Source organism: Bos mutus, chromosome 24 (assembly GCF_027580195.1).
Source record: "Bos mutus isolate GX-2022 chromosome 24, NWIPB_WYAK_1.1, whole genome shotgun sequence".
Lineage (NCBI taxonomy): Eukaryota > Metazoa > Chordata > Mammalia > Artiodactyla > Bovidae > Bos > Bos mutus.
In genome coordinates this window covers 41,509,646-41,522,736 of record NC_091640.1, presented here as the reverse complement: position 1 = coordinate 41,522,736, position 13,091 = coordinate 41,509,646, and the positions used below count along the sequence as shown (strand labels likewise).

At 43.7% G+C, this 13,091-nt stretch overlaps 1 long non-coding RNA gene across 2 annotated transcripts in view; it reads right to left on the bottom strand.

Moving 5' to 3' along the window:
- Positions 1-8,687: 8,687 nt before the first annotated feature.
- LOC138985428 (uncharacterized) overlaps positions 8,688-13,091 on the bottom strand; it is a 46,096-nt gene continuing 41,692 nt past the window's right edge. For both annotated transcript variants that reach the window (XR_011462487.1, XR_011462486.1), the window contains 2 exons: positions 9,574-9,826; positions 8,688-9,005 (listed from right to left, as the gene is read on the bottom strand). This is a non-coding gene — a long non-coding RNA (uncharacterized lncRNA). The remainder of the gene's footprint in view (positions 9,006-9,573; positions 9,827-13,091) is intronic.

The window sequence follows — 13,091 nt, the reverse complement described above, 5'->3', positions numbered from 1 at the left end:
GTTGAACTGTGGTGTTGGGAGACGACTCTTGAGAGTCTAAACAACTGAACAACAACATACATGTAATGGACATTATGGCTGCCTGGATAGCATATATTCCACTATTCTAAGTTAGTGCTATTGCCATAAGCAGAGAGAAGTTGGCCCTAACAATATTGGTCAACCCTTTAAGAATACATGTGTTTTGGGGTGGGAGATGGGGCACTGGGAGTCAGGAGAGCTAGAATAAAGTTGAGAGGAAATGACCAACTGTGAGAACTTTGGCTCTGCCAGTCCTATGCTTTCTTCTCCAATTGAAGCATCACAAACAGGAAACATTAAGGATGTGGAATAATGGAAATCATGAGCTTTGTCATCAGAGGGACCTGATTTGCATTTTGACATCATCACATACTAGATTCTGTGAAGCTATGGTCCTCAGTTTCTGAAAGTATAATGGGAACATTAAACTGTTCAGTTTATGGAAAATGATGAAGGTGACTCCTGGCAAAGAGTTCCTTTCAGTACCTAAGAGGGGGTCTGCTCCATCTGTGGGACGCTTTAGTCGGGAGTTCTAAATTGTGACGGTCTCCTCGGTCACAGCCTACTTATTAAGGCAGCCTTGAGCAGATCACTGTGTACCTTGCCTCTAACGTTGCCGACTGGCCTGCCTCGCCTGGCTTTCTAATGTGTAATGGGAAATGCAGGCCCAGTCCTGCTTAAAGGGAAGAAATGTGGCTGAGAGCCAGTTGTTATAAAATCAAAATTCAAAGGAAGGGAGAAAAAGGGATAAGGTTACTGCTGGTGAGTAAGAGAGAGTTGTAGGAGGTGGGCGGGGGTGGGGGAGTTCTTCAAGCAGAAGATTTGAGAGTGCAAAGAAGAGTCACCAGTCACAGTGGTCCACTGAAGCACTCAGCTGTTTTGTGCTGTTTCACACCTGGGTGAGTGGGGATAAGGAAAGTGAATCATCTCTTCACAGTCCTTCCAGATTCTCCTCAAATTAACCAGGGATGAATGGACCAAACGGGAATGAAAATCAGAACAGTCAGTAACTTAGCTACATGGACTCCCAGAGTAGACTGTTAAAAAATAATAATAATAAGCAAAACGTCATGTAAGCCATTAACATATTCAGGTGACTTCCCTACTGTGAGACTGAACCTAGTGGCTTCCACGGCTCACGTGAAATTTTCTACTCAGAATTTGATCAATTTGATCAAGTAATCAAAGTACTTAAACAACAATGAATATAATGTCTGCCTAACAGATTGGAGAAATTTTAAGACTGCTCATCACTGGTATCAGAATGTGGAGCAACAACCTATCATCCATCACGGCAGCAATGCAAATAAGATCAGCAATGTGCACTCAGTTTCTTAACATGCAGATCCTTTACCCCGCAAGTTTACGCCTGTGAATTTATTCTAAGGAAATGACTAGAAAAGTCTACAAAGTTGTATGTACCCCACAGTATTATTGGGCTTCCCGAGGTGGCACTAGTGGTAGAGAACCTGCCTGCCAATGCAGGAGACATAAGAGATGCACGTTCGATCCCCGGGTCAGGAAGATCCCCTGGAGAAGGGCATGGCAACCCACTCCAGTATTCTTGCCTGGAGAATCCCATGGACAAGGGAGTCCAGTGGGCTATGGTCCACAGGGTCACAAGAGTTGGACAGGACTGAGGCGACTTAGCACAGACACACAGTATTATTTATAATATTGAAATCCTGATTGCCGTGTAAATGATCATGATCAATAGAGAACTGATTAAACAAATTACAGTACAGCCATACAACAGCTACAGATTAAAAATTAATAAAGATCAGTATTTATCATAAAAGAAAAACACCCACAATAGAGTTTAATTTTTAAAAATTTACAGAATACTATGTATAACATGAGCACATTTTTTGTATGTGTATCGGAGAAAATGCAGAGAGGTACATATCAAAATGTTAAAAAGAGTTCTCTCTGGGTTAGAAAACTTTACACCCTTTGTACTGAATTTATTTCAATTGATATGTATTATTTTCATCACACGAAAAAGAAAACTATGTTAATTTTGAGAAACAGTCTAAGAAAAAAACAAAAGTTAAAAATGAGCACTTTAGGGAGACTTCCTGGTGTCCCAGAGGTTACGCCTGCGCTTCCACTGTAGGAGGCATGCGTTCCATCTTTGGTCAGGGTACTAAGATCCCGCATGACCCAAAATAAAAGAGCAATAAGAAAAAATGTTTTAATGAATAACTGTGTTAATAATTTTCTTTTATACTCACTTCTTTTTACTAGATGAAAACCTTCAGAGTTGCTTCCTTTAACTACTACTGATTTTTGTTCAGGTCTTTGTTTAGGGCTGGGAAGAGGGAAATGGGCTGTTTCTTAGGCTCTTTGGGAAGTTACAATTCTAGGCAAAAGAATTAGCTCTGGAATCCCTCCCACTGCTCCTTCTAGTCAAAGCTATGGTTTTTCCAATAGTCATGTATATAAGAGTTGGACTATAAAGAAGGCTGAGCACCAAAGAACTGATTGTTTTGAACTGTAATGCTGGAGAAGATTCTTGAGAGTCCCTTGGACAGCAAGGAGATCCAACTAGTCCATCCTAAAGGAAATCAGTCTTGAATATTCATTGGAAGGACTGATGCTGAAGCTGAAACTCCAATACTTTGGCCATCTGACTCATTTGAAAAGACCCTCATGCTGGGAAAGATTAAAGGTGGGAGGAGAAGGGAATAACAGAGGATGAGATGGTTGGATGGCATCACTGACTCAATGGACATGAGTTTGAGTAAACTCCAGGAGTTGGTGATGGACAGGGAAGCCTGGTGTGCTGCAGTCCACCGGGTCGCAAAGAGTCAGACACAACTGAGCGACTGAACTGACTGAGCAACTGAACTGACTGAGCAAGGGCGCTTGATCCCAGTGCTAGGCCTTCATGGTCCTGCGTGGAAGAGGGGTGCTTTTGGCAGGATTTGCAAATTGTGTGCCAACTGTGTGCATTAATGTCCAGAGAAGAAGGAGCTCTGGTTCCAGGAGGTGGAAGGACAGGAGTGGCTGTGTGAACTTCGAGACAGCCTGATCTCATAAGTCTTGGTATCAGCATTTCAGAGCAGAAGAGACTAGACAAGATCTGGTCCAATCTCTTCACTTAAAAAAATATATATATATTTTTTAATTACTGAGGTGGCCAGGCTGTTAACAACTGCCCTCTCCTTTAAGAATAAGTTATTAAATGTCACATTCTGTGAAATGGTGCTCTAGCACACTCTGTAAAGCTTAACAAAAAGACCCACTCTGTTCATCTGGGGAGTAGCACAGTAATGCTCGGTTTCCTAGCTGCAGCCCCATGTACTTCTTGTGTTTATATAGTCAAAGGTCAAAAGCTGACTAACAACAGAGAGCCCTTTCCTTTTGCATCACTTTTCAACTTTTCAAAGAACTTAAAATAAACTACCATTTTCCATTATTTACTTAAGGGATTTGTTTGGCAGAATTTGTAGCTCTTGGGAACCCCCGTGTCATTCTCACGAAGTACACAATCTGATTCTTACTGACCTACCAGCATCTAAGGAATGTGAGGATCACTCTGCATGATGTGTGCCACCCACAACAGAATAAGATAGCTGAGCTGTCCTGTAAGGTTTGTGACTTTCCACAAATATCTGATATGTATAGAATCAGGAAACCACTCTTCCTGAGACAGAGGGAACGATAGAGATGGAGATAAGAGAGAAGGAGGTGGGGAGAAAGAAAGAGAAATAGGAGAGAGTCTGTCACACCAAGGATTAATTTCCCCTGAATAAAAGAACTTTCTTTTCTAACCAGCATTTCCTCTGAGGCAAACAAAGGCACATTCTGAAAACCTACAGCAATCCTGGACTTCCAAGGGCTTACCAAAATGCCCAGATGGCATTGTGCAGAAAAGGGCTTACAATAATTTTCACATGGATTCACTCTTCTGCTAAACTCCAATTCAGGAGTTTAGGTCTGTGAGATGCCAGACCTTACAGCACATACAGGACTTCAGTCCTTGCTAGTGAACCTCGCTAGATTCTAGAACTTGAGTTCTAAATTGTACTTGCCCAATGACTGTGCTACAAAGTTCAACCTGATGGTAATAACAAGTGCAGATTTCACCAGATACCATCTCTGTTAGTCCACATTGTTTAGTCGCTAAGTCTGACTCTTTTGTGACCCCATGGACTATAGCCTACTAGGCTCCTCTGTCCATGGGATTTCCCAGGCAAGAATACTGGAGTGGATTGCCATTTCCTTCTCCAGTACACACTGTAGGTTTTCTCAGAATAGCATTTTGAAAGGTATTGAAAAATGAAGTCACCAGAGCTAATGTGGGGATTGCCCGGTTGACATTCTTTCAACCAAGTATTTGTTCAGATTGCAACAATAGTAAACTTCCTCTTTTCGTGACTACTTTCAAAATTGGCATAATATTTTGTTAAATGTGTAACCCAGGTGAAAAAAGTTCTAAGAGGAACAGACTTTTTTATTCACTGAACCAGTCCTCAATCCATTCAGTGTTTGCCAAGTTCCTTTCATGAATCAGGGAAGGGAGCGCAGGTGCTGACAATATCAGACTAAGGACACAGTCCTGCCTTCAGGGAGCTCACATTCCAGCTACTAGCACACGCCTGGGTTCTTAGGTGTATATGTCCACAGAAGGGAATGGAATGTACAATCTCAGACTCTCCTATTATTAATACATGGTCAATTCTCTTTGAAATCTAGTGTTCTTTGCTGTAATGTAATTTTGCAACTTATCCTGCTGTTTTGGGAATAATACATCTGCAAAATAACAAACATTATTGAGCACCTGTTATAACCAGATGGTAAGGGTCCACCATGATGGACATGAAGACTTATAGGAGGAGACTCAAGTATCCACCTTCCTTGTATTCATGGCCTTAAGTAATCGCCTCCTGTAAGTGTAGACTTGCCCTAACCAATAGACTATGACAACGGTGACGGATGTCACATCTATAGCTAGGTTAGGAAAGACTAGGACTTCTTCCCCTGTTGTATTCTTGGCTTCCATGCTTTGGTCATGCAAACTGTATGGTGATGCCATACTGTAGAGGCCCACCTGGCAAGACCCTGAGGGTGGCTTCCAGCCAACTGCCATCTTGGAACTGAGGCCCTCCGTTTCCCAGTCCCTGAGGAACTTGATGCTGCCAACAACCCTGTGAATCTGGAAGCAGATCCTTCCCCAGTCAAGCCCTCAGGTGAGGTTCCAACTTGGCCAGCATCTTGACTTCAGCTTCTAAGAGACTGAGAAAGAGGGCCCTGGCTGACTGTGCCCAGATTCCTGACTCACAGAAACTGTGACATAATGTATGTAACTTGTTATAAGCAGGTAAGTTTTAGTAGAGTAATGTGTAATGTGGAAATTACCCCTGTTCTCAAGAGGTTGCAAGGACAGACAGAGTCAGACAGAACACGGACTACAGCACAACGTGAAAAGAAGTGCCACCTTCAATGACTTGGTAGGGGTTTAAATGAAGGACTCAGTTCCCTGGTTCTGGTATTGTAATTCTTGTCTCAAGCTCACTTGATTTCTGTCATAGATTTTCCATCTGGCAAAGCTTTTGAGCAACCCCATCACTTTAGTGCTTGCCCTGTACCCCACCTGAAACGAAGAATAATAGTACATATTGGAATTGCCCTGCTTCATGATGTGTTACTTGGGGGTAGGGGGAGAATTTTATACTTCAGTTCAGTTCAGTTCAGTCGCTCAGTCGTGTCCGACTCTTCGCAACCCCATGAATCGCAGCACGCCAGGCCTCCCTGTCCGTCAGCAACTCCCAGAGTTTACTCAGACTCATGTCCATTGAGTCAGTGATGCCATCCAGCTATCTCATCCTCTGTCGTCCCCTTCTCCTCCTGCCCCCAATCCCTCCCAGCATCACAGTCTTTTCCAATGAGTCAACTCTTCGCATGAGGTGGCCAAAGTACTGGAGTTTCAGCTTTAGCATCATTCCCTCCAAAGAAATCCCAGGGCTGATCTCCTAGTTCCTGCCATTTTGTATGAGGAGAGGGCTCACAAAATGTGAATGATGAACTACAGCCTCACAGTAAAAGAGCTAAAAGGACACGGAAAGCCTCTGAGTTTTTTGAAAGACCTGGGGGCATGGAATGGAGATGGAGGGACAAGGGGCTGCCAATGCAGGCTCATCCAGGGCTCTCATGACAACCCGTAAAACAAAGCCACCTTGAAAGTCTTCCACAGGTCATACTGAGTGTGATGCTGCATGCTTCCTCCAGAGGCTTTCCAGAATCACTGGCCATAGCGGATGCTGCCTGTGTTCCGCTCACATCCCCGGGGTACTCACCATCACGGTATATTTTAGAACAACCTTACTGCAAGCACCCACAACTCTCCCTGCGAGGGCTTCAGCCAGAAGTGCAGGGCCGCCCTCAGCCCTGGGCCACCTGACCAGAAGGAAGGACCCTGAAGCTCTGCACTGTCCCTCGGTGAGAGGACTCCGAGTTGTGTTCTGTGGTCTCATCCACAACTCCTCAGCAGCACTGAGCTCCAGGCACACCATGGGTAATCCACCCAACCACATTCCTTGGGTCACTCCCCCTCAAATCAACTACTTGGACTCAAATTTTCATCTCGAAGTTGACTTCTGTGGAAACCCAACTGAAGACCCTAGTGAATAAACAAAGACCGGAGACTAAAGTCAGAGTCTGGCTGCATTGGTCTCGCTAAAGCTGTCTTGCTCAAGCACCTTAAGGACTAGACATAACCTGGTGAAGAGGGATCTGGTGAAGAATGCTGGGGCGGCTGGTGGGTTCAGGACTTCTAAACTGACTTGCTCCCTGGGGTGGGACGAACGTGGGGGTTCAGATCCAGCTGCTGGAATGGAGAGAAAATCGGGCTCCAGGGCCATCGCCAAAGGCAGTGGCCACGAGACAGCAGTTATGTAAGCAGCAGGCTACAGAGACTGGCCTGCAGGAGGGCAGCACCCCAGCGGGAAAGCTCCATGGTGTGAGTCTGGGTGGTCTCTGGACCTTCAGGCAGCTGCTGTGGTCCCCACCAGGGTCAGGGGGACTGGACTCGGGCACTGAGTCAGGGTGAGGGCCAGGGGCTTCCCTCTCCGAGGAGGAGCTGCTGGAACAAAGGAACCGGGTCCTAGGGGGCCTCTGGAGCTGACCAGGATCTGACACTGAACTCAGGCTACAGAACAAGCAGAAGCCGATCTATGCCCGGGGGCCCTGGGGCCCTGGGGCCACAGCTCTCTGGTTTGGATCCAGGTCCCACCTTCCCAGAAGGTGGCTTGTTTGGCCTTTCTGAGCTCAGTTCCCTCATTGGCAGCATGAAGGCTGTGGAAAGGTTTTAGCAACGAAATGTAAAGTGGGGGCAGGAGGTGAGTGTGTCCCTTCTCTGCTTGTAACTGGGGGCAGCCGAGCGCGGCCACGCTGCCCCTGGAGACAGAACTCGCTCTGAACGGAGAAGGAAGGTAAGAGTGATCTCAGAAACACCCATGGTCAAGGAACTCATCCCGTCCTTTCTTGATCACGCTGCTTCCTGTACCAGCCTACCGTCTCTGCTGAAGTGATGCCTCCCAGGTAGAGCAGGGAGGAGGCAGCGGGGCTGAAGTCACAACTCTTCCCAGGTGTGCCTGTGTGCGCATGCGCCAGGCAGGCCGACTGGGAGCGGCCGTGGGGAAGGAGACCTGCAGAGTGTCAGGGTGCCAGCTTGTGGGTCCCTAATGGAAGCCCCGCGTGAAGGCAGGGTAATGACAGCGAGGTCGCCTGAGGAAAAAAATAAACTGGGCTCTCCTTCCATCACTGGCATCTCTGATTGACCCCAGAGACTGGCTGAGGTCAAGGCTGGTGACAAGGACCGGGTTGATCCAGCAATGGGGAGAGGAAGAGCTCAACCAGATTACAGCGCTGAGACAGTACATCTGCCAAGACCCATGATGGGGGGGCCACAGACACAGTGCTGAACTCTGGGTAAGGCCAGATCAAGGCGGACTGCAGTGGTGCCCAGAGTGGATGTTGGTACCTGCTAGTTATCAGCCCTGTGTCTATCTGTCTATCTGTCAAAGGGCTCCAGTGAGCACATCTTTGTGCCCCAGGTAACCATTAATATATAGGACGGGTGAAATGTTCCATTTTCAAGACATATTTATCAAGCTAAATTTGTATTAAGCCTCTTAGACAGGAGAGGAGATTTCAAAAACCAGAGGAATCTTCTGAGAAATGTAGCTGCTTAATCACAACACTTATGACGCTTGTTTCAAATACCCTTAAACTGACCTAGAAATCTAGAGAGGAAAAGTTCAATCTACAGTACATCTTTGCCTTATCTTAGAGTTGACAGATGATTTTCCAAAATGATTTGGATGTCCCAATAAATTTTTAGAATATTGACAAATAAGTTGCTAACACCTATAAGTCAACACAGAGCCTGGTTTCCTTCAGCAAAACTGGGAGATTTCGGTCACCCGGAGAAGCCCCACTTCTGCCTCAAGCAAGGTCCCAAGAGAGGTGGTTATGTTCTCGCTCTGACCTCTTGACCTCCCGAATCCTCCCAGGTCTTGAAGAGCAAAAGCTGAAAACAAGGGTCCCTTCCACTGCTGCAACTGGCTCCAGCTGTAATCACCCAAACCAGGACTGAAAGGTCCCCAGTGACACAGTGGGAGTACAGATATTTATTTTTAAATAAATTACTTTTTGCTGGTTTAATCAAAAAGCTTTTATAAAGTTTAGACCACATGTAATACATTAATCTCTAGAGGATTTGGCAAAGATTTATGTTTTCAATTTGTAGTTTTTTTAAAAATGTGGGCGCAGATTTGCTTAGATTAACACTGATTCTCAGAGCCCCCAAGTTCAGCACAAAGGACAAGGTTAGATACAACAAGTGACACTGGTGAAGGCTCCCAGGTGGCGCAATGGTAAAGAAACTGCCTGCCAATGCAGGAGATGCAGGTTCCGTCTCTCAGTCCTCAGGAAGATCCCCTGGAGGGGGGAATGACAAGCCACGCCAGCATTCTTGCCTGAAAAATCCAATGGACAGAGAATGGTGGGTTACAGTCCTTCCTTAGGGGCACAAAGAGTCAGACACAACTGAGTGACTGAGCATGCCATGCTCACACATACTGGTGAGGAGCCTGAGACAGACTGAGCAGATATCTCTGATAGAAAGCTGACATGTCCCTGTCGCCTAACCGCTGGAAGTTTAAGCCATTCTGCTGTGAAAGCAAACACATTTTGGCGTCTAAACTCCGCCAAAATGTTTGCACCTTGGTTTTCTAGTTCCAGCTTCACAAAGAATAAATAGCAGAGTTCAGTGCCGCCTTCAGTAGACAATCTCCCCTGTGTACCACAGCCAGAGGCCAAGTCTTCACCCAAAGGTGCTGGTGGCCAGGCGCTTCCCAACGTGACCCCCAAGCCACTGGCAGCAGAGATGGGAGGAAACCCCTTGGAAATTCTGCTGAGAAAATACTCCCTTTCATCCTAACACACATGTTCCTCCTGCTGGGAGAGGCTGTGTGCTTTGGATTATGTTTAAAAAATGTTTAGAGGCAGTCTTTTGTGGGGGCAGGGAGACATTTTCAAACCAACCTGACCAATCCCATGTGCAATCTGAGTTTTTCTTCAAAAGGCTTTCGATGTCTTCTCTCAATATAATTTTCTTTGGGCTGAAGGCTGTTTTTCCTCCAATGCTGTGGTGTCTAGTCCAGAAACTACTGGTATTTTCTGGATCATCACAGTGGACACTCTGGGGGTGACATAATCTGGGTCCATGCTGGGCCTGCAGTAACGTTTGATTCACATCATGACTGCAAGTAGAAATTGAGCCTGCCTGGGCGCATATCTAGAGAAGACAAAAACTCTAATTCAAAAAGTTATATGCACCTCAGTGTTCACAGCAGCACTGTTTACAATAGCCAAGACATGCAAGCACCCTAAATGTCCATCAACAGAGGAATAGATAAAAAAGATGTGGTACATATACGCAGTCCAATATTACTCAGCTATAGAAAAAGAATGAAATAATGCCATTTGCAGCAATATGGATGGACCGAGAGATTATCATAACAAATGAAGAAAGTCAGACAGAGAAAAACAAATGTATGTGAAATCTAAAAAAATGATACAAATGAACTTATCTACAAAACAGAAACAGACTCAAAGACATAGAATACAAATTTATGGTTACCAAGTGGGGAAGGTGGGGAGAGGGATAAATTAGGAGTTTTGGATTAACAGATACACAGTACTATACATAAAACAGATAAACAATAAGGACCTACTGTAGAGCACAGGGAACTATAATAACCTATAATAGAAAAGAATACGAAAAAAGAATATATACATGTATGTATGTATAACTGAATCACTTTGCTATATACCTGAGACATTGTAAATCAGCTATACTTCAATACAAAAAAATTTTAATTAAAATTAAAAAAAAAAGAAATTGAGGATGCAGCCGTGCTCCATTCCCATTGCTTAGGTATACTCCCCCCACCCCCCGACCCGAGGGCCCCACAGATCCTGTTTATGAAACCTCTGGTCAGGTGGTCAGCTCTGTAACAAGCAGGAATGAGAGTCTGAGCTCATTACTTTCATCTTTCACAATATACTTTATAAGCATTTTTAATAAAAGCAACATAATATTCAAATAAAATTCAAGTCCACTTTGTTCCCCTCCTCCTTTGCCTTCTTCCACTTTTATCTCCACAGAGACAACCCCCAGGAATACCCTCCAGAACACAGCTCTGTTCATTGTGCGTATATGTACACATCATCATATATAGTGTTTTTAAAATTGTTTTAATCATTTGTATCGTACTGTTTAAATTCTCTGCAACCTGTTTTTTTTTTTTTTTAATTCTGAGTGCTATGTTTTAGTGACCTATGTTAATAAGATTAACATATAGAGACCTAATTTGCTTTTAAACTGCTATTTTAATGTATTTGGACCTACAAACTTTGTCTCACACAGATTTGCAAGTTTCTCTAGAGGAGATCTAGATCACAAGGAATGTAAATTTTCAGCTTTACTGGATACTGGTAGTTTGATACCAAAACAATTGTATTCATTTTCACTCCCATTAGTAGAAATCCAAGTTCCTATTTCGATGTCGTTTCAAACATCTCATCTTGTCCAGTTCAACATCTTGTAAACAATCAGAGGAATATCATGTGACATCTAATTCAATTCATGTTTCTCTAAGTACAGTGAAGAGGAGAACATTTTGTGAATTTTGGTGATTTTGTTTGCCTTTTCTCTTTCCTGTTCATAATTTTTTGTCCATTAAAAAAAATGGGGGTTTCGTTTTGTTGCTTTTTATTTCCTTGTTCTTAAATACTTTGCAATACATGTTAACAAATATGTTCTCTGAGTTCATGGTTTGTTTTTTCTTTTTAATGAAATTTTCAAGCTAAACTTTAATTTTGGCATCATTTAAAAATTACAAGCAAACTTCTAAGTTTTTTCCTTTATGATTCATGCTCTTTGGAGCCTAAGAAATTCTGCTTAACTCGAAGTCATGAAGATAATCTGCACATTTCCTTCTAATAGTATATAAGTTGTGCTTCACATATAGTGTTCAGTAAGGTTCTAATTGAATATATTAATATTTACAAATAACTTACTTTTAAAAAAATTTTTATTTACATGTTTGGCTCTGCCAGGTCTTAGTTGCAGCATAAAGATCTAGTTCCCTGACCAAGGATGGAATGCAGGCCTCCTGTACTGGGAACTTGAAGTTGTTAGCCACTGGACCACCAGGGAAGTCTATACAAATAACTTTCTCGAAATTCTACTGCCCCAAGAGTCACCACTGATGTTCTCAACATCGCTTGTCCGCAGTCCCCTCTCCCCCAACCCCATTTTGATCCTGCAGCTATCACACAAGGAGGGGACTATACTAGCATTCAGGCAAGCTTAAATAATTAATACTAGAACATCATTCCTCATCAGGAAAATGCACATCAAAGCCATAAGGAGGTGTCGCCTCACACCTGTCAGAATGGCCATCAAAAAGACCACAAATAACAAATGTTGGTAAGAATGTGGAGAAAAGATAATCCTTTCACATTGTTGATGGAAATGTAAACCAGAATAGCTACTGTGGAAAAGAGTGTGGAGGTTTCTCAAAAAACTAAAAATAGAAGTACCATATGACCCAGCAATTCCACATCTGGGTATAAAGCTGAAAAAACCAAACACTAATTCAAAAAGATACATAGACTCCAATGTTCATAACAGCATTATTTACAGTTGCTATGATATGGAAAAAACCCATGTGTCCATCAACAGAGGAATGGATAAAGCAGATGCCTCGTGCATGCTAAGCATGTGCTCTACCACTGAGCTACAACCGCTCAAAGACATATGCTATATGATATCACTTATATGTAGAATCTGAAAAATATAATAAACTAGTGAATATAACAAAACAGAAGCAGGCCTACAGACAGAGAGCAAACTAGTGGTTACCAGTGGGTATGAGGGGGAGGGGGAATATTGCACTGGGGGAGTGGGAGACAAAAACTATCAGATGTAACATGGGCTCAAAATTTCGTAATTACTGTAAATGGAAGATTCCCCTTTAAAACTATATACAAATATTTTTAAAAGAATTAATACTAGATATGGACACAATTTATAGAATTTGAAGTATCAAGCTACAGGATTTTCAAGTTAGAGAACATCATGTGATTGTCTCATTTCCTTATGCAGTCAGATCAGATCAGTCGCTCAGTCGTGTCCGACTCTTTGTGACCCCATGAATCGCAACACGCCAGGCCTCCCTGTCCATCACCAACTCCCGGAGTTCACTCAGAGTCACGTCCATCGAGTCAGTGATGCCATCCAGCCATCTCATCCTCTGTCATCCCCTTCTCCTCCTGCCCCCAATCCCTCCCAGCATCACAGTCTTTTCCAATGAGTCAACTCTTTGCATGAGGTGGCCAAAGTACTGGAGTTTCAGCTTTAGCATCATTCCTTCCAAAGAAATCCCAGGGCTGATCTCCTTCAGAATGGACTGGTTGGATCTCCTTGCAGTCCAAGGGACTCTCAAGAGTCTTCTCCAACACCACAGTTCAAAAGCATCAATTCTTTGGCGCTC